General features: G+C 40.5%; 1 pseudogene; it reads left to right on the top strand.

Annotated features, from left to right (window-relative positions):
• Positions 1-13095: 13095 nt before the first annotated feature.
• LOC103084586 (elongation factor 1-alpha 1 pseudogene) lies at positions 13096-14313 on the top strand (annotated as a pseudogene).
• The last annotated feature ends 1033 nt before the right edge of the window (positions 14314-15346 follow it).

Below are 15346 nucleotides of genomic sequence, written 5' to 3'. Positions count from 1 at the left end.
CCCTGACTTTCAGTCTGTATGTGTCCCTAGGTCTGAAGTGGGTCTCTTGTAGACAGCATATATACAGGTCTTGTTTTTGTATCCATTCAGCCAGTCTGTCTTTTGGTGGGAGCATTTAATCCATTTACATTTAAGGTAATTATCAATATGTATGTTCCTATTCCCATTTTCTTAATTGTTTTGGGTTCGTTATTGTAGGTCTTTTCCTTCTCTTGCGTTTCTTGCCTAGAGAAGTTCCTTTAGCATTTGTTGTAAAGATGGTTTGGTGGTGCTGAACTCTCAGCTTTTGCTTGTCTGTAAAGGTTTTAATTTCTCCATCAAGTCTGAATGAGATCGTTGCTGGGTAGAGTAATCTTGGTTGCAGGTTTTTCTCCTTCATCACTTCAAATATGTCCTGCCACTCCCTCCTGGCTTGCAGAGTTTCTGCTGAAAGACCAGCTGTTAACTTTATGGGGATTTCCTTGTGTGTTATTTGTTGTTTTTCCCTTGCTGCTTTTAATATGTTTTCTTTGTATTTAATTGTTGATAGTTTGATTAATATGTATCTTGGCGTGTTTCTCCTTGGATTTATCCTGTATGGGACTCTCTGTGCTTCCTGGACTTGATGAACTATTTCCTTTCCTATATTAGGAAAGTTTTCAACTATAATCTCTTCAAATATTTTCTCAGTCCCTTTCTTTTTCTCTTCTTCTTCTGGGACCCCTATAATTCAAATGTTGGTGCATTTAATGTTGTCCCAGAGGTCTCTGAGTCTGTCCTCAGTTCTTTTCATTCTTTTTTCTTTATTCTGCTCTGCAGTAGTTATTTATTTATAAGGTCACTTATCTGTTCTTCTGCCTCAGTTATTCTGCTATTGATCCCATCTAGAGTATTTTTGCTTTCATTTATTTTGTTGTTCATCATTGCTTGTTCCCTCTTTAGTTCTTCTAGGTCCTTGTTAAATGTTTCTTGCATTTTATCTGTTCTATTTCCAAGATTTTGGATCATGTTTACTGTCATTATTTTGAATTCTTTTTCAGATAGACTGCCTATTTCCTCCTCAATTGTTAGATCTGGTGGGTCTTTACCTTGCTGCTTCAGCTGATGTGTGTTTTTCTGTCTTTTCATTTTGTTTATCTTACTGTTTTGGGGTCTCCTTTTCACAGGCTGCAGGCTGCAGGTTCATAGTTCCCGTTGTTTTTGGTGTCTGTTCCCAGTGGCTAAGGTTGGTTCAGTGTGTTGTGTAGGCTTCCTGGTGGAGGGGACTAGTGCCTGTGTTCTGGTGGATGAGGCTGGATCTTGTCTTTCTGGTGGGAAGGTCCATGTCTGATGGTGTGTTTTGGGGTGTCTGTGGCCTTATGATTTTAGGCAGCCTCTCTGCTAATGGGTGAGTTTGTGTTCCTGTTTTGCTAGTTGTTTGGCATAGGGTGTCCAGCACTGTAGCTTGCTGGTCGTTGAGTGAAGCTGGGTCTTGGTGTTGAGATGGAGTTCTCTGGGAGATTTTCACCATTTGATATTACATTGAGCTGGGAGGTCTCTTGTGGACCAGTGGCGTGAAGTTGGGACTCCCACCTCAGAGGCACAGCTCTGACTCCTGGCTGGAGCACCAAAAGCCTTTCATCCACACGCTCAGAATAAAAGGGAGAAAAAATAGAAAGAAAGAAAGAAAGGATAAAATAAAGTAGGATAAAATAAAATAAAGTTATTAAAATAAAAAATAATAAAAAAATATTTTTAAGTAAAGAAAAAACAGATGGTCAGAACCCTAGGACAAATGGTGAAAGCAAAGCTATACAGACAAAATCACACACAGAAGCATACACATACACACTCACAAAAAAAGGAGAAAAAAATAATAAATCTTGCTCTCAAAGTCCACCTCCTCAATTTGGGATGATTTGTTGTCTATTCAGGTATTCCACAGATGCAGGGTACATCAAGTTGATTGTGGAGATTTAATCTGCTGCTCCTGAGGCTGCTGGGAGAAATTTCCCTTTCTCTTCTTTGTTCACACAGCTCCCAGGGTTCAGCTTTGGATTTGGCCCCGCCTCTGCATGTAGGTCACCTGAGGACGTCTGTTCTTCACTCAGACAGGACGGGTTTAAAGGATCAGTTGCTCCAGGGTCTCTGGCTCACTTAGGCCAGGGGGAGGGAGGGGTACAGATGTGTGGCGAGCCTGCGGTGGCAGAGGCTGGCCTGACGTTGCACCATCTTGAGGGGCACTGTTCGTTCTCCCGGGAAAGTTGTCCCTGGATCACGGGACCCTGGCAGTGGTGGGCTGCACAGGTGCCCAGGATGGGAGGTGGGGATAGTGACCTGTGCTTGCACACAGGCTTCTTGGTGGCTGCAGCAGCAGCCTTAGCATCTCATACCTGTCTCTGGGGTCCACGCTGTTAGCCACAGCATGCGCCCATCTCTGGAGCTCCTTTAAGCGGCGCTCTTAATCCCCTATCCTCACGCACCAGGAAACAAAGAGGGTGAAAGGGCTTCCCTGGTGGCACAGTGGTTGAGAGTCCGCCTGCCAGTGCAGGGGACGTGGGTTTGTGCTCCAGTCCAGGAGGATCCCACGTGCCGTGGAGCGGCTGGGCCTGTGAGCCATGGCCACTGAGCCTGTGTGTCCGGAGCCTGTGCTCTGCAACGGGAGAGGCCACAACAGTAAGAAGCCTGCGTACCACAATAAAAAAAAGGAAGAAAAAGTCTCTTGACTCTTCAGCAGCTCCAGACATTTTCCCGGACTCCCTCCCAGCTAGCCATGGTGCACTAGCCCCTTCAGGCTGTGTTCACGCTGCCAACCCCAGTCCTCACCATGGGATCTGACCTCCGAAGCCTGAGCCTCAGCTCCCAGCCCCCACAGCAGACAAGCCTCTCGGGCTGGTGAGTGCCAGTCAGCACTGATCCTCTGTGCGGGAATCTCTCCACTTTGCCCTCCGCACCCCTGTTGCTGTGCTCTCCTCTGTGGCTCCGAAGCTCCCCGCTCTGCCCCCTGCAGTCTCCGCCCACGAAGGGGCTCCCAGTGTGTGGAAACCTGTCCTCCTTCTCAGCTCCCTCCCACTGGTGCAGGTGCCGTCCCTATTCTTTTGTCTCTGCTTTTTCTTTTGCCCTTCCCAGGTACCTGGGGACTTTCTTGCCTTTTGGGAGGTCTGAGGTTTTCTGCCAGTGTTCAGTGGGTGTTCTATAGGAGCAGTTCCACATGTAGATGTATTTCTGGTGTATCTGTGGGGAGGAAGGTGATCTCCATGTCTTACTCTTCTGCCATTTTCTCCAGAATCCGATATTTGTTTTTCTCTTTCTGACTTACTTCACTCTGTATGACAGTCTCTAGCTCCATCCACGGCTCCACAAGTGACTCAATTACATTCCTTTTTATGGCTGAGTAATATTCCTTTGTATATATGTACCACATATTCTTTACACATTCATCTGTTGATGGGCACTTAGGTTGCTTCCATGACCTGGCTATTGTAAATAGTGCTGCAATGAACATTGGGGTGCATGTGTCTTTTTGAATTACAGTTTTCTCTGGGTATATGCCCAGTAGTGGGGTTGCTGGATCATATGGTAATTCTATTTTTAGTTTTTTAAGGAACCTCCATACTGTTCTCCATAGTGGCTGTATCAATTTACATTCCCACCAACAGTGCAAGAGGGTTCCCTTTTTTCCACACCTTCTCCAGCATTTGTTGTTTGTAGATTATCTGATGATGGCCATTCTGACTGGTGTGAGGTGATACCTCACTGTAGTTTTGATTTGCATTTCTCTAATAATTAGTGATGTTGAGCAGCTTTTCTTGTGCTTCTTGGCCATCTGTATGTCTTCTTTGGGGAACTGTCTATTTAAGTTTTCTGCCCATTTTTTCATTGAGTTTTGTTTTTTGTTTTTTCCCAGTACGCAGGCCTCTCACTGTTGTGGCCTCTCCCGTTGTGGAGCACAGACTCCAGACGCACAAGCTCAGTGGCCATGGCTCATGGGCCCAGCCGCTGCACAGCATGTGGGATCTTCCTGGACTGGGGCACTAACCCATGTCCCCTGCATCGGCAGGCGGACTCTCAACAACTACACCACCAGGGAAGCCCTGTTTGTTTCATTAAAATTGAGCTGCATGAGCTGTTTATATATTTTGGAGATTAATCCTTTGTCCATTGATTTGTTTGCAAATATTTTCTCCCATTCTGAAGGTTGTCTTTCATCTTGTTTATGGTTTCCTTTTCTGTGCAGAAGCTTTAAAGCTTTGAAGTTCCATTAGGTCCCATTTGTTTATTTTTGTTTTTAATTCCATTACTCTAGGAAGTGGATCAAAAAAGATCTTGCTGTGATTTATGTCAAAGAGTGTTCTTCCTATGTTTTCCTCTAAGAGTTTTATAGTGTGCGGTCTTACATTTAGGTCTCGAAACCATTTTGAGTTTATTTTTGTGTACGGTGTTAGGGAGTGTTCTAATTTCATTCTTTTACATGTAGCTGTCCAGTTTTCCCAGCACCACTTATTGAAGACAATGTTTTTTCTCCATTTTATATCTTTGCCTCCTTTGTCATAGATTTGTTGACCATAGGTGCGTGGGTTTATCTCTGGGCTTTCTGTCTTGTTCCATTGATCTATGTTTCTGTTTTTGTGCCAGTACCATAGTGTCTTGATTACTGTAGCTTTGTAGTATAGTTTGAATTTAGGGAGTCTTATCCCTCCAGCTCCATTTTTTTCCCTCAAGACTGCTTTGGCTATTCGGGGTCTTTTGTGTCTCCATACAAATTTTAAGATGATTTGTTCTAGTTCTGTAAAAAATGCCATTGGTAATTTGAGAGGGATTGCATTGAATCTGTAGATTGCTTTGGGTAGTATAGTTATTTTCACAATATTGATTCTTCCAATCCAAGAACATGGTTTATCTCTCCATCTCTTGGTATCATCTTTAATTTCTTTCATCAGTGTCTTATAGTTTTCTGCATACAGATCTTTTGTCTCCCTAGGTAGGTTTATTCCTAGGTATTTTATTTTTTTTGTTACAATGGTAAATGGGAGTGTTTCCATAATTTCTCTTTCAGATTTTTCATCATTACTGTATAGGAATGCAAGAGATTTCTGTGCATTAATTTTGTATCCTGCAACTTTACCAAATTCATTGATTAGCTCTAGTAGTTTTCTGGTGGCATTTTTAGGATTCTCTATGTATAGTATCATGTCATCTGCAAACAGTGACAGTTTTATTTCTTCTTTTCCAATTTGTATTCCTTTTATTTTTTTCTTCTCTGATTGCTGTGGCTAGGACTTTCAAAACTATGTTGAATAACAGTGGTGAGAGTGGACGTCCTTGTCTCATTCCTGATCTTAGACGAAATGCTTTCCATTTTTCACCATTGATAATGATGTTTGCTGTGGGTTTGTTGTTTATGCACTTTATTATGTTGAGGTAGGTTCCCTCTATGCCTACTTTCTGGAGAGTTTTTTTTTTTATCATAAATGGGTGTTAACTTTTGTCAAAAGCTTTTTCTGCATCTATTGAGATGATCATCTGGTTTTTATTCTTCAATTTGTTAATATGGTGTATCACATTGATGTTGCGTATATTGAAGAATCCTTGCATCCCTGGGATAAATCCCACTTGATCATGGTGTATGATCCTTTTAATGTGTTGTTGGGTTCTGTTTGCTAGTATTTTGTTGAGGATTTCTGCATCTATATTCATCAGTGATATTGGTCTGTAATTTTCTTTTTTTGTAGTATCTTTTTCTGGTTTTGGTATCAGGGTGATATTGGCCTTATAGAATGAGTTTGGGAGTGTTCCTTCCTCTGATATTTTTTGGAAGAGGTTGAAAGGATGGGTGTTAGCTCTTCTCTAAATGTTTGATAGAATTCACCTGTGAAGCCATCTGGTCCTGGACTTTTGTTTGTTGGAAGATTTTTAATCATAGTTTCAATTTCATTGCTTGTGATTGGTCTGTTCATATTTTCTATTTCTTCCTGGTTCAGTCTTGGAAGGTTATACCTTTCTAAGAATTTGTCCATTTCTTCCAGGTTGTCCATTTTATTGGCATAGAGTTGCTTGTAGTAGTCTCTTAGGATGCTTTGTATTTCTGCAGTGTCTCTTGTAACTTCTCCTTTTTCATTTCTAATTTTATTGATTTGAGTCCTCTCCCTCTTGATGAGTCTGGCTAATGGTTTATCAATTTTGTTTATCTTCTCAAAGAACCAGCTTTTAGTTTTATTGATCTTTGCTATTGTTTTCTTTGTTTCTATTTCATTTATTTCTGCTCTGATGTGTATGATTTCTTTCCTTCTGCTAACTTTGGGTTTTGTTTGTTCTTTTTCTAGTTCCTTTAGGAGTAAGGTTAGATTGTTTACTTGAGATTTTTCTTGTTTCTTGAGGTAGGCTTATATAACTATAATCTTCCCTCTTAGAACTGCTTTTGCTGCATCCCATAGGTTTTGGATCATCGTGGGTTTTTTTTTTTTCGATTTCCTCTTTGATTTCTTCAGTGATGTCTTGGTTATTTAGTAACGTATTGTTTAGCCTCCATGTGTTTGTGTTTTGTACGTTTTTCCCCCTGTAATTCATTTCTAATCTCATAGTGTTGTGGTCAGAAAAGATGCTTGATATGATGTCAATTTTCTTAAATTTACTGAGGCTTGATTTGTGACCCAAGGTGTAATCTATCCTGGAGAATGTTGCATGTGCGCTTGAGTAGAAAGTGTAATCTGCTGTTTTTGGATGGAATGTCCTATAAATATCAATTAAATCTATCTGTCTATTGTGTCATTTAAAGCTTCTGTTCCTTATTTATTTTCATTTTGGATTATCTGCCCATTGGCGTAAATGAGGTGTTCAAGTCCCCCACTATTATTGTGTTACTGTTGATTTCCTATTTTATAGCTGTTAGCAGTTACCTTATGTATTGAGGTGCTCCTATGTTGGGTGCATATATATTTATAATTGTTATATCTTCTTCTTGGGTTGATCCCTTGATCATTATGTAGTGTCCTTCTTTGTCTCTTGTAACAGTCTTTATTTTAAAGTCTCTTTTATTTGATATGAGTATAGCTACTCCAGGTTTCTTTTGATTTCCATTTGCATGGAATATCTTTTTCCATCCCCTCACTTTCAGTCTGTATGTGTCCCTAGGTCTGAAGTTGGTCTCTTGTAGACAGCATATATATGGGTCTTCTTTTTGTTTCCATTCAGCAAGCCTGTGTCTTTTGGTTGGAGCATTTAATCCATTCATGTTTATGGTAATTATCGATATGTATGTTCCTATGACTATTTTCTTAATTGTTTTGGGTTTGTTTTTGTAGGTCCTTTTCTTCTCTTGTGTTTCCCACTTAGAGAAGTTCCTTTAGCATTTGTTATAGAGCTGGTTTGGTGGTGCTGAATTCTCTTAGCATTTGCTTGTCTGTAAAGCTTTTGATTTCTCCATCGAATCTGAGTGAGATCCTTGCTGGGTAGAGTAATCTTGGTTGTTGGTTCTCCCCTTTCATCACTTTCAGTATATCATGCCACTCCCTTCTGGCTCTAAAGTTTCTGCTGAGAAATCAGCTGTTAACCTTATGGGCATTCCCTTGTATGTTATTTGTCGTTTTTCCCTTGCTGCTTTCAATAATTTTTCTTTGTCTTTAATTTTTGCCAGTTTGATTACTATGTGTCTTGGCCTGTTTCTCCTTGGGTTTATCCCGTATGGGACTCGCTGCACTTCCTGGACTTGGGTGGCTGTTTCCTTTCCCATGTTAGGGAAGTTTTCGACTATAATCTCTTCAGATATTTTCTCTGGTCCTTTCTCTATCTATCCTCCTTCTGGGACCCCTATAATATGAATGTTGTTGCGTTTAATATTGTCCCAGAGGTCTCTTAGGCTGTCTTCATTTCTTTTCATTCTTGTTTCGTTAGTCTGTTCCACAGCAGTGAATTCCAGCATTCTGTCTTCCAGGTCACTTATCCGTTCTTCTGCCTCAGTTATTCTGCTATTGATTCCTTCTAGTGTAGTTTTCATTTCAGTTATTGTATTGTTCATCTCTGTTTGTTCTTTAATTCTTCTAGGTCTCTGTTAAACATTTCTTGCGTCTTCTCGATCTTTGCCTCTATTCTTTTCCTGAGGTCCTGGATCATCTTCACCATCATTATTCGGAATTCTTTTTCTGGAAGGTTGCCTATCTCCACTTCATTTAGTTGTTTTTCTGGGGTTTTATCTTGTTCCTTCATCTGGTACATAGCACTCTGCCTTTTCATCTTGTCTATCTTTCTGTGAATGTGGTTTTTGTTCCACAGGCTGCAGGATTGTAGTTCTTCTTGCTTCTGCTGTCTACCCTTTGTTGGATGAGGCTATCTTAGAGGCTTGATGGGAGGGACTGGTGGTGGGTAGAGCTGACTGTTGCTCTGGTGGGCAGAGCTCAGTAAAACTTTAATCCACTTGACTGTTGATGGATGGGGCTGGGTTCCCTCCCTGTTGGTTGTTTGGTGTGAGGCAACCCAACACTGCAGCATTCCTGGTCTCTTTGGTGGGGCTAATTACAGACTCTGGGAGAGCTCACACCAAGGAGTACTTCCCAGAACTTCTGCTACCAGTGTCCTTGTCCCCATGGTGAAACAGAGCAACCCCGCCTCTGCAGGAGACCCTCCAACTCTAGCAGGTCAGTCTGGTTCAGTCTCCCCCGGGGTCACTGCTCCTTCCCCTAGGTCCTGATGCACACATTACTTTGTGTGTGCCCTCCAAGAGTGGAGTCTGTTTCCCCCAGTCTTGTCGAAGTCCTGCAGTCAATTCCTACTAGGCTTCAAAATCTTATTTTCTAGAAATTCCTCTTCCTGTTGCCGGACTCCCAGGTTGGGAAGCCTGACGTGGGGCTCAGAACCTTCACTCCAGTGGGTGGACTTCTGTGGTATAAATGTTCACCAGTCTGTGAGTCACCCACCCACCAGTTATGAGATTTGATCTTACTGTGATTGCACCCCTCCTACCATCTCATTGTGGCTTCTCCTTTGCCTTTGGATGCGGCGTATCTTTTTTGGTGAGTTCCAGTGTCTTCCTGTCGATGATTGTCCAGCAGCTAGTTGTGATTCTGGTGTTTTCGCAAGAGGAAGTGAGAGCACATCCTTCTAGTCTGCCATCTTGGTTCCTCTCTATGTAATCTTTTTTGCTTAGTTTTGTGAAATCAGTTTCCCTTAGACTCTTTAAAATATCTTACCCATTTTAGCTGTATGCTTTAAAGTTTTCAGAAACCTGTACTTGTCAAAGTCATTTTCCATGAATCTTCCTGAAGATGAAGAAGCTGATGCTTTGAAAACATAACTGTCTGTGAATGGCAACTGGCTTAAAAACGCAAGGTTAGAGATATAATTACAATGTTTTTTACAAAGGAGCTTAACCAAGATGTTGTGACATGCAACATTTTAAGATAACACCTAGAATTATGACAACATATCAGGGCATAGCACATTTTAGGAATTTCATATAAATTTTGGAATATCTATATTAATGACATTTACTTATATAATGTAAAGTTCATCTCCAATCAGTTGACAATGTTTCTCAAGTAATTTTAACATACCAAATAAGCCTAATTAGTTTTACATTCCTCTCTGATATGTCTCAGGGTTCCTTTAAAGCAAACACATCTCAGAGTTAGCTGGAGGTTAAAAGAAATTTAGTTAGAATTTGATATTTGGGAAGTTTGTTAAATATATCAGAAAGGTTTTAAAACACATGAGGTCACTGTGAAATATTACTTATTCACTTAACTAAAGGCTTTAAGAAAGTTTTCAAAAAAAATTATTTAAAGGCACAGAAACACACAATCTGTTATCAAAAGCAGCACTCCAAGAAAACTTTCTTCTCTTAACAGAGAGAAAATTAAACTCCAGTCTTGTACCACCTTACTTTTAACAACAAAATCTGCTTACTAAATTGAATTAAATCTAAATTTGGTCAATTCTATCCATGCACAAAACTTTTCTTAGGCTTCCTTTTCCACAAAACTTCCATTGCTTTCTGTATCCAAATAGTTTGTCCCTTATTTTTCCCATCTAGAGACAACCAGCTCTAAGACAAAATTACTTTTCCCTTAATGAAATGTAATTCCATCCTTTATACCTCCTTTTTTACAACACACATCTTACTTTCCTACTGTATACTGAAATGTATTTCTTTATTATTTCCAGTAGCCTTAGCTACCTGTTTAAGGTAGAATCCTCAACTCTTAAAATCTTAGTTTGCAGGGAAAACTAAGAAATAGGCAATTATGAACTGTCTTCTACATTAGCATTCAATAGATTGGCAACATAAATACCAATAATAATTTCTAAAAATAGGTGCTTTCTTATAGAGAATATCTAAGGGTGGCACCAAACATATTCATCAATATTTCTGAACACTTTTAGTTTTTCCATAAAGGGAAGCCAATGTTAGGTAATTAATATTTCAGTATTTCTTTTTTGGGAGGGAATGACCTAGTTATTAAACTTCCATCATTTAACTCGATTTGGCATAACTCTAAGATTTCAATTTACCAAATATCTGGAGTTATTATGTTTAAGTACACATGTCTAAAACATGATCATTTCTAAACAATTCACCCAAAAGCTCTTGCCTCATTTGCATTCAATTTACTTATAAGAATTTTATCACAATAATTTAATTTTCTTGCTGACAAATTTGCAACAGATATGACAAGATCTTGTTTGTTATTTCTATTAAATCCAAGTATAATAAAAGTATTATATGACTCAAAAGACATGACTCTAAAGACATGTCTACATTAATTAGATCAGCAAACTTAAACTAACCTTAATACCAGATATCAACTTAATATTGAATAATTCCCAGTTCACGTGAACCTGAAAGCCATTTTGTCTAGCTACTTTTATGTTTAATTTGTAAATGCTTGCTTTAAGTCAGTTAAGTAGAGCTTTGTGTGTGTGTGTGTGTGTGTGTGTGTTACATGGGCCTCTCACTGTTGTGGCCTCTCCCATTGCAGAGCACAGGCTCCGGACGCGCAGGCTCAGCAGCCGTGGCTCACGGGCCCACCCACTCCACGGCATGTGGGATCTTCCCAGACCGGAGCACGAACCCGTGTTCCCTGCATCGGCAGGCGGACTCTCAACCACTGCGCCACCAGGGAAGCCCTAGAGCTCTTTATAGATTCAATTTTCATAATATTTTCCAGAGGTAGAGATATTTCATATGTATAATGTGTTCACAGACATATAAACAGACAAATCTAGAGCTCTCATAGGTTCACTTGAAAAACCTCAGTTATGGGACTTCCCTTGTGGTGCAGTGGCTAAGAATCCACCTGCCAGTGCAGGGAACATGGGTTCGAGCCCTGGTCCAGGATGATCCCACATGCTGCAGGACAACTAAGCCCATGCACCACAACTACTGAGCCTGCACTCTACAGCCCACGAGCCACAACTACTGAAGCCTGCACATCTAGAACCCATGCTCTGCAACAAGAGAAGCCACCACATGAGAAGCCCATGCACCTCAATGAAGAGTAGTCCCCACTTGCTGCAACTAGAGAAAGCCAGCGTGCAGCAACGAAGACCCATCACAGCCAAAAAGAAATACATTTAAAAAATAAAAATTTAAAAATAAATTTAAAAACTCAATTGTGAATCAGGTATTACAATATAAACTTACTAGTTTACAAAGGAATAAACGTTGCTTGCTCAGATGATAAAGGCTTTACTATTTGTTCTTGATAAACCCTTAGAAGGCTTATGAACTAAACTTTGGCTGATGGAGCCTTCAGTCCCAAGGATCACACGTTGATTATATAAGCTCCTAAGAGCCCAGGTAGATCATCTACCTCTCAAAGGCACAGGAAGGGTAAAAAAACTTCTCCCAGAAAGGCCCTTCTCTAAGGATCAGAATTTAAAGAGATATTTTTCCAAGCTAGATTTTTCTAATTGCATATACAAGAAAAGGAATCTGTTTTGGAGTTTCAAAAGAGTTTCATCTTAACCAGTTTTTCTTTAGAGTCTAAAGAGTATTGTGGCCACACAGTGTTATAATAAAATACCATCTTTCTCTTAGTCATAGTCTCATAACAAAAATCTTTCCCATATCAAAAGACAAAAGATAGACACGAAACACAAATTCACAAACCAGACTGGTCACAAACCCAAATTCTCCTCAAGCCCGTGGAGAGACCAATTTGGAATCTCACTTTCTCTGCTCCCTTAAAGAATTGACACTCTATGGCAGGGAAGACTGACACTCATCAAGGTCAAAGGGCAGCGAGCTGCCACAGAACAGGAAAGAGAGATTGGCTGGTGCTAGCTCCAGCAGATTTACCCAGTTCTAGAGCCCATCAGCTCTTACAGTTGCAAGTTTCATTTCTATCATCCTGAAGTAAAAAGGCAGCTGGTGTCAGGCAGGAAAGAGACCAGGAGAGTCCTCTAAAAAATTGGCTTAGTCAGCTGCCGAGACTTGCCCAGAAATTTCCCCACAAAGGCCAGCTAGCCACGAGCAGCTGACTCATCACTACTGTCCTGGTGCATTGCTGTGGCTGGTGGCCTTACTCCAGGAAGCCCAGAGGACCCAAATATCATGAGAGTTCAGCTCCACATTGGGTGCCAAAAAATCCGTTACCAAATCAGATCCAGCTGCTCGCCACTCGAAAATCAATACACGAGAGAGAGATGTTGGTAGAAAGGAAAGCTGCTTTTCATCAGGATGCCAGCAATCTGGTTAGATGGTGGACTCAGTGTCCCCCAAAACCCACCTCCAAAGATTCTGCTTGACCATGAAAGTTTTTAAAGGGAAAAAGGGTGTAATCTCAGTTAATCACTGAGATAGGGGGTCAGAATGGTCACCACCCCCCACTGTATGCAGGCTCGTCTGCAGGCTTATAGACTTCTTGTGGTTTTTCTTTAGATGCTATCTTGTTCACACAGCTTTTTCACAGGATTACTGAAGGGAAAGCCAGGGAAGAGATTTGGTCATCTGTTAATTACTTATTCTTCATTTCTACTTCTTTGATCTATGAAAAGAGCCAACAGATTAGGCAAGGTATTATGTGATCAAAAGATTTGAAAGGTGTGCTAGGGCTGGAGATGCGTAGAATATGGAGATGCTTTGTTTAAGGTTAGTGACAGGACAAGAGGTGTCTCCTGAAGAGAGCTCTTTCCTGCCAAAAGCTGCTTATGGTATGCCTGGGTCTTGGACAGACTGAAAGCTGAACATGAGCATGTTATCACCATTGACATCTCCCTGTGGGGATTCGAGAACAGCAAGTACTATGTGACCATCATTGATGCCCCAGGACACAGAGACTTTGTCAAAAACATGATTACAGGCACATCCCAGGCTGACTGTGCTGTCCTGATTGTTGCTGCTGGTGTTGTGAATTTGAAGCAGGTATCTCCAAGAATATGCCCTTCTGGCTAATACTCTGGGTGTGAAAGAACTAATTGTCGGAGTTAACAAAATGGATTCCACTGGTCACCTTACAGCCAGAAGAAGAGATACAAGAAAATTATTAAGGAATTTAGCACCTACATTAAGGAAATTGGCTACAACTGTGACACAGTAGAATTTGTGCCAATTTCTGGCTGGAATGGTGGCACCATGCTGGAGCCAAGTGCTAGCATGCCATGGTTCAAGGGATGGAAAATCATCTGTAAAGTTGCCAATACCACTGGAACCACACTGCTTGAAGCTCTGGATTGCATCTTGCCACCAACTTGTCCAACTGACAAGTCCTTGCATCTGCCCCTCCAGGATGTCTACAAAATTGGTGTTATTGGTACTGTCCCTTTGGGTCGAGTGGAGACTTGTGTTCTCAAACCTGGCATGGTGGTCACCTTTGCTCCAGTCATTGTTAGAACTGAAGTAAAGCCTGTTGAAATGCACCATTAAGTTTTGAGTAAAGCCCTTCCAGCGGACAATGTGGGCTTCAATGTCAAGAGCATGTCTGTCAAATATGTTTGTCATGGCAATGTGGCTTGTGACAGCAAAAATGACCCACCAGTGGAAACATCTGGCTTCACAGCTCAAGTGATTATCTTGAACCATCCAGGACAAATCAGCATTGGATATTCACCTGTGCTGGACTGTCACACAGCTCACATTGCTTACAAGTTTTCTGAGCTGAAAGAGAAGATAGATCATCATTCTGGAAAAACAAGCTGGAGGATGTCCCCAAATTCTTGAAATCTGGTGATGTTGCCATTGTTGATATGCTTGTTGGCAAGCCCATGTGTGTTGTGAACCTCTGTGACTATCCTTCTTGTTCATTTTGCTGTTCATGACATGAGATAGACAGTAACTGTGGATGTCATCAAAGCAGCAGAGAAGAAGGCAGCTGGAGGTGACAAGGCACCAAGTCTGCCCAGAAGGTTCAGAAAGCTAAATGAATGTTATCCCCAATACCCTCTTTTTTAAAATTAAAATAGAGTTGAACTACAATTTTGCATTAGTTTCAGGTATACAGTCAATTGATTCAGATAAATATATATGCCATACAGTAGTCCTTGTTGGTTATCTACTTTATATATAGTACTGTGTATATTCTTAATCCCCCACTCGTAATTTATACCTGTCGCCCCCATCCCCTTTAGTAACCCTAAGTTTTTCTGTGTCTGTGGGTCTATTTTTGTTTTGTATATATTTTTTTAAAGATTTTTAAAATATAAGTGATATTATATGATATTTGTCTTTGTCAGGCTTACTTAGTATGATAAGCTCTAGATCCATCCATGTTGCTGAAAATGGCATTATTTCATTCTTTTTTTGACCAAGTAATATTTCATTGTATGTATATACACCACATCTTCTTTGTTCATTTATCTATTGATCGACATTTAGGTTGATTCCATGTCTTGGCTATTGTAAATAGTGCTGCTATGAACATTGGGGTGCATGTATCTTTTTCAATTATGGTTTTCTCCAGATAGATGACCAGGACTGCAGGATCACATGGTAGTTCTATTAATAGTTTTAAAGAATCTCCATATTGTTCTCCACAGTGGCTGCACCAATTTACACACCCACCAACAGTGTAGGAGGGTTCCTTTCTCTCCACACCCTCTCCAGCATTTGTTATTTGCAGACATTTTAATAATGGAAATTCTGACTGGTGTGAGGTGATACCTCATTGTAGTTTTGATTTGCATTTCTCTAATAATCAGCCATGCTGAGAATCTTTTCATCTGCCTTTTGGAATCTGTATGTTTTCTTTGGAGAGATATCTTCATAGATCTTTTGCCCATTTTTGATGAGGTTGTTTGCCTTTTGATACTGAGTTGTATGAGCTGTTTGTATATTTTGGAGATTAATCCCTTGTCAGTCACATCAATTGCAAATATTTTCTGCCATTCTGTATGTTGTCTTTTCATTTGTTTACACTTTCTGTTGCTGTGTAAAAGCTTTTAAGTTTAATTAGTCCCC

The sequence above is a fragment of the Lipotes vexillifer genome, unplaced genomic scaffold, assembly GCF_000442215.2.
Source record: "Lipotes vexillifer unplaced genomic scaffold, Lipotes_vexillifer_v1.1 scaffold828, whole genome shotgun sequence".
NCBI classification, from domain to species: domain Eukaryota; kingdom Metazoa; phylum Chordata; class Mammalia; order Artiodactyla; family Lipotidae; genus Lipotes; species Lipotes vexillifer.
Note: the sequence above shows the minus strand (reverse complement) of the source record. Positions and strands in the feature narration are given on the sequence as shown.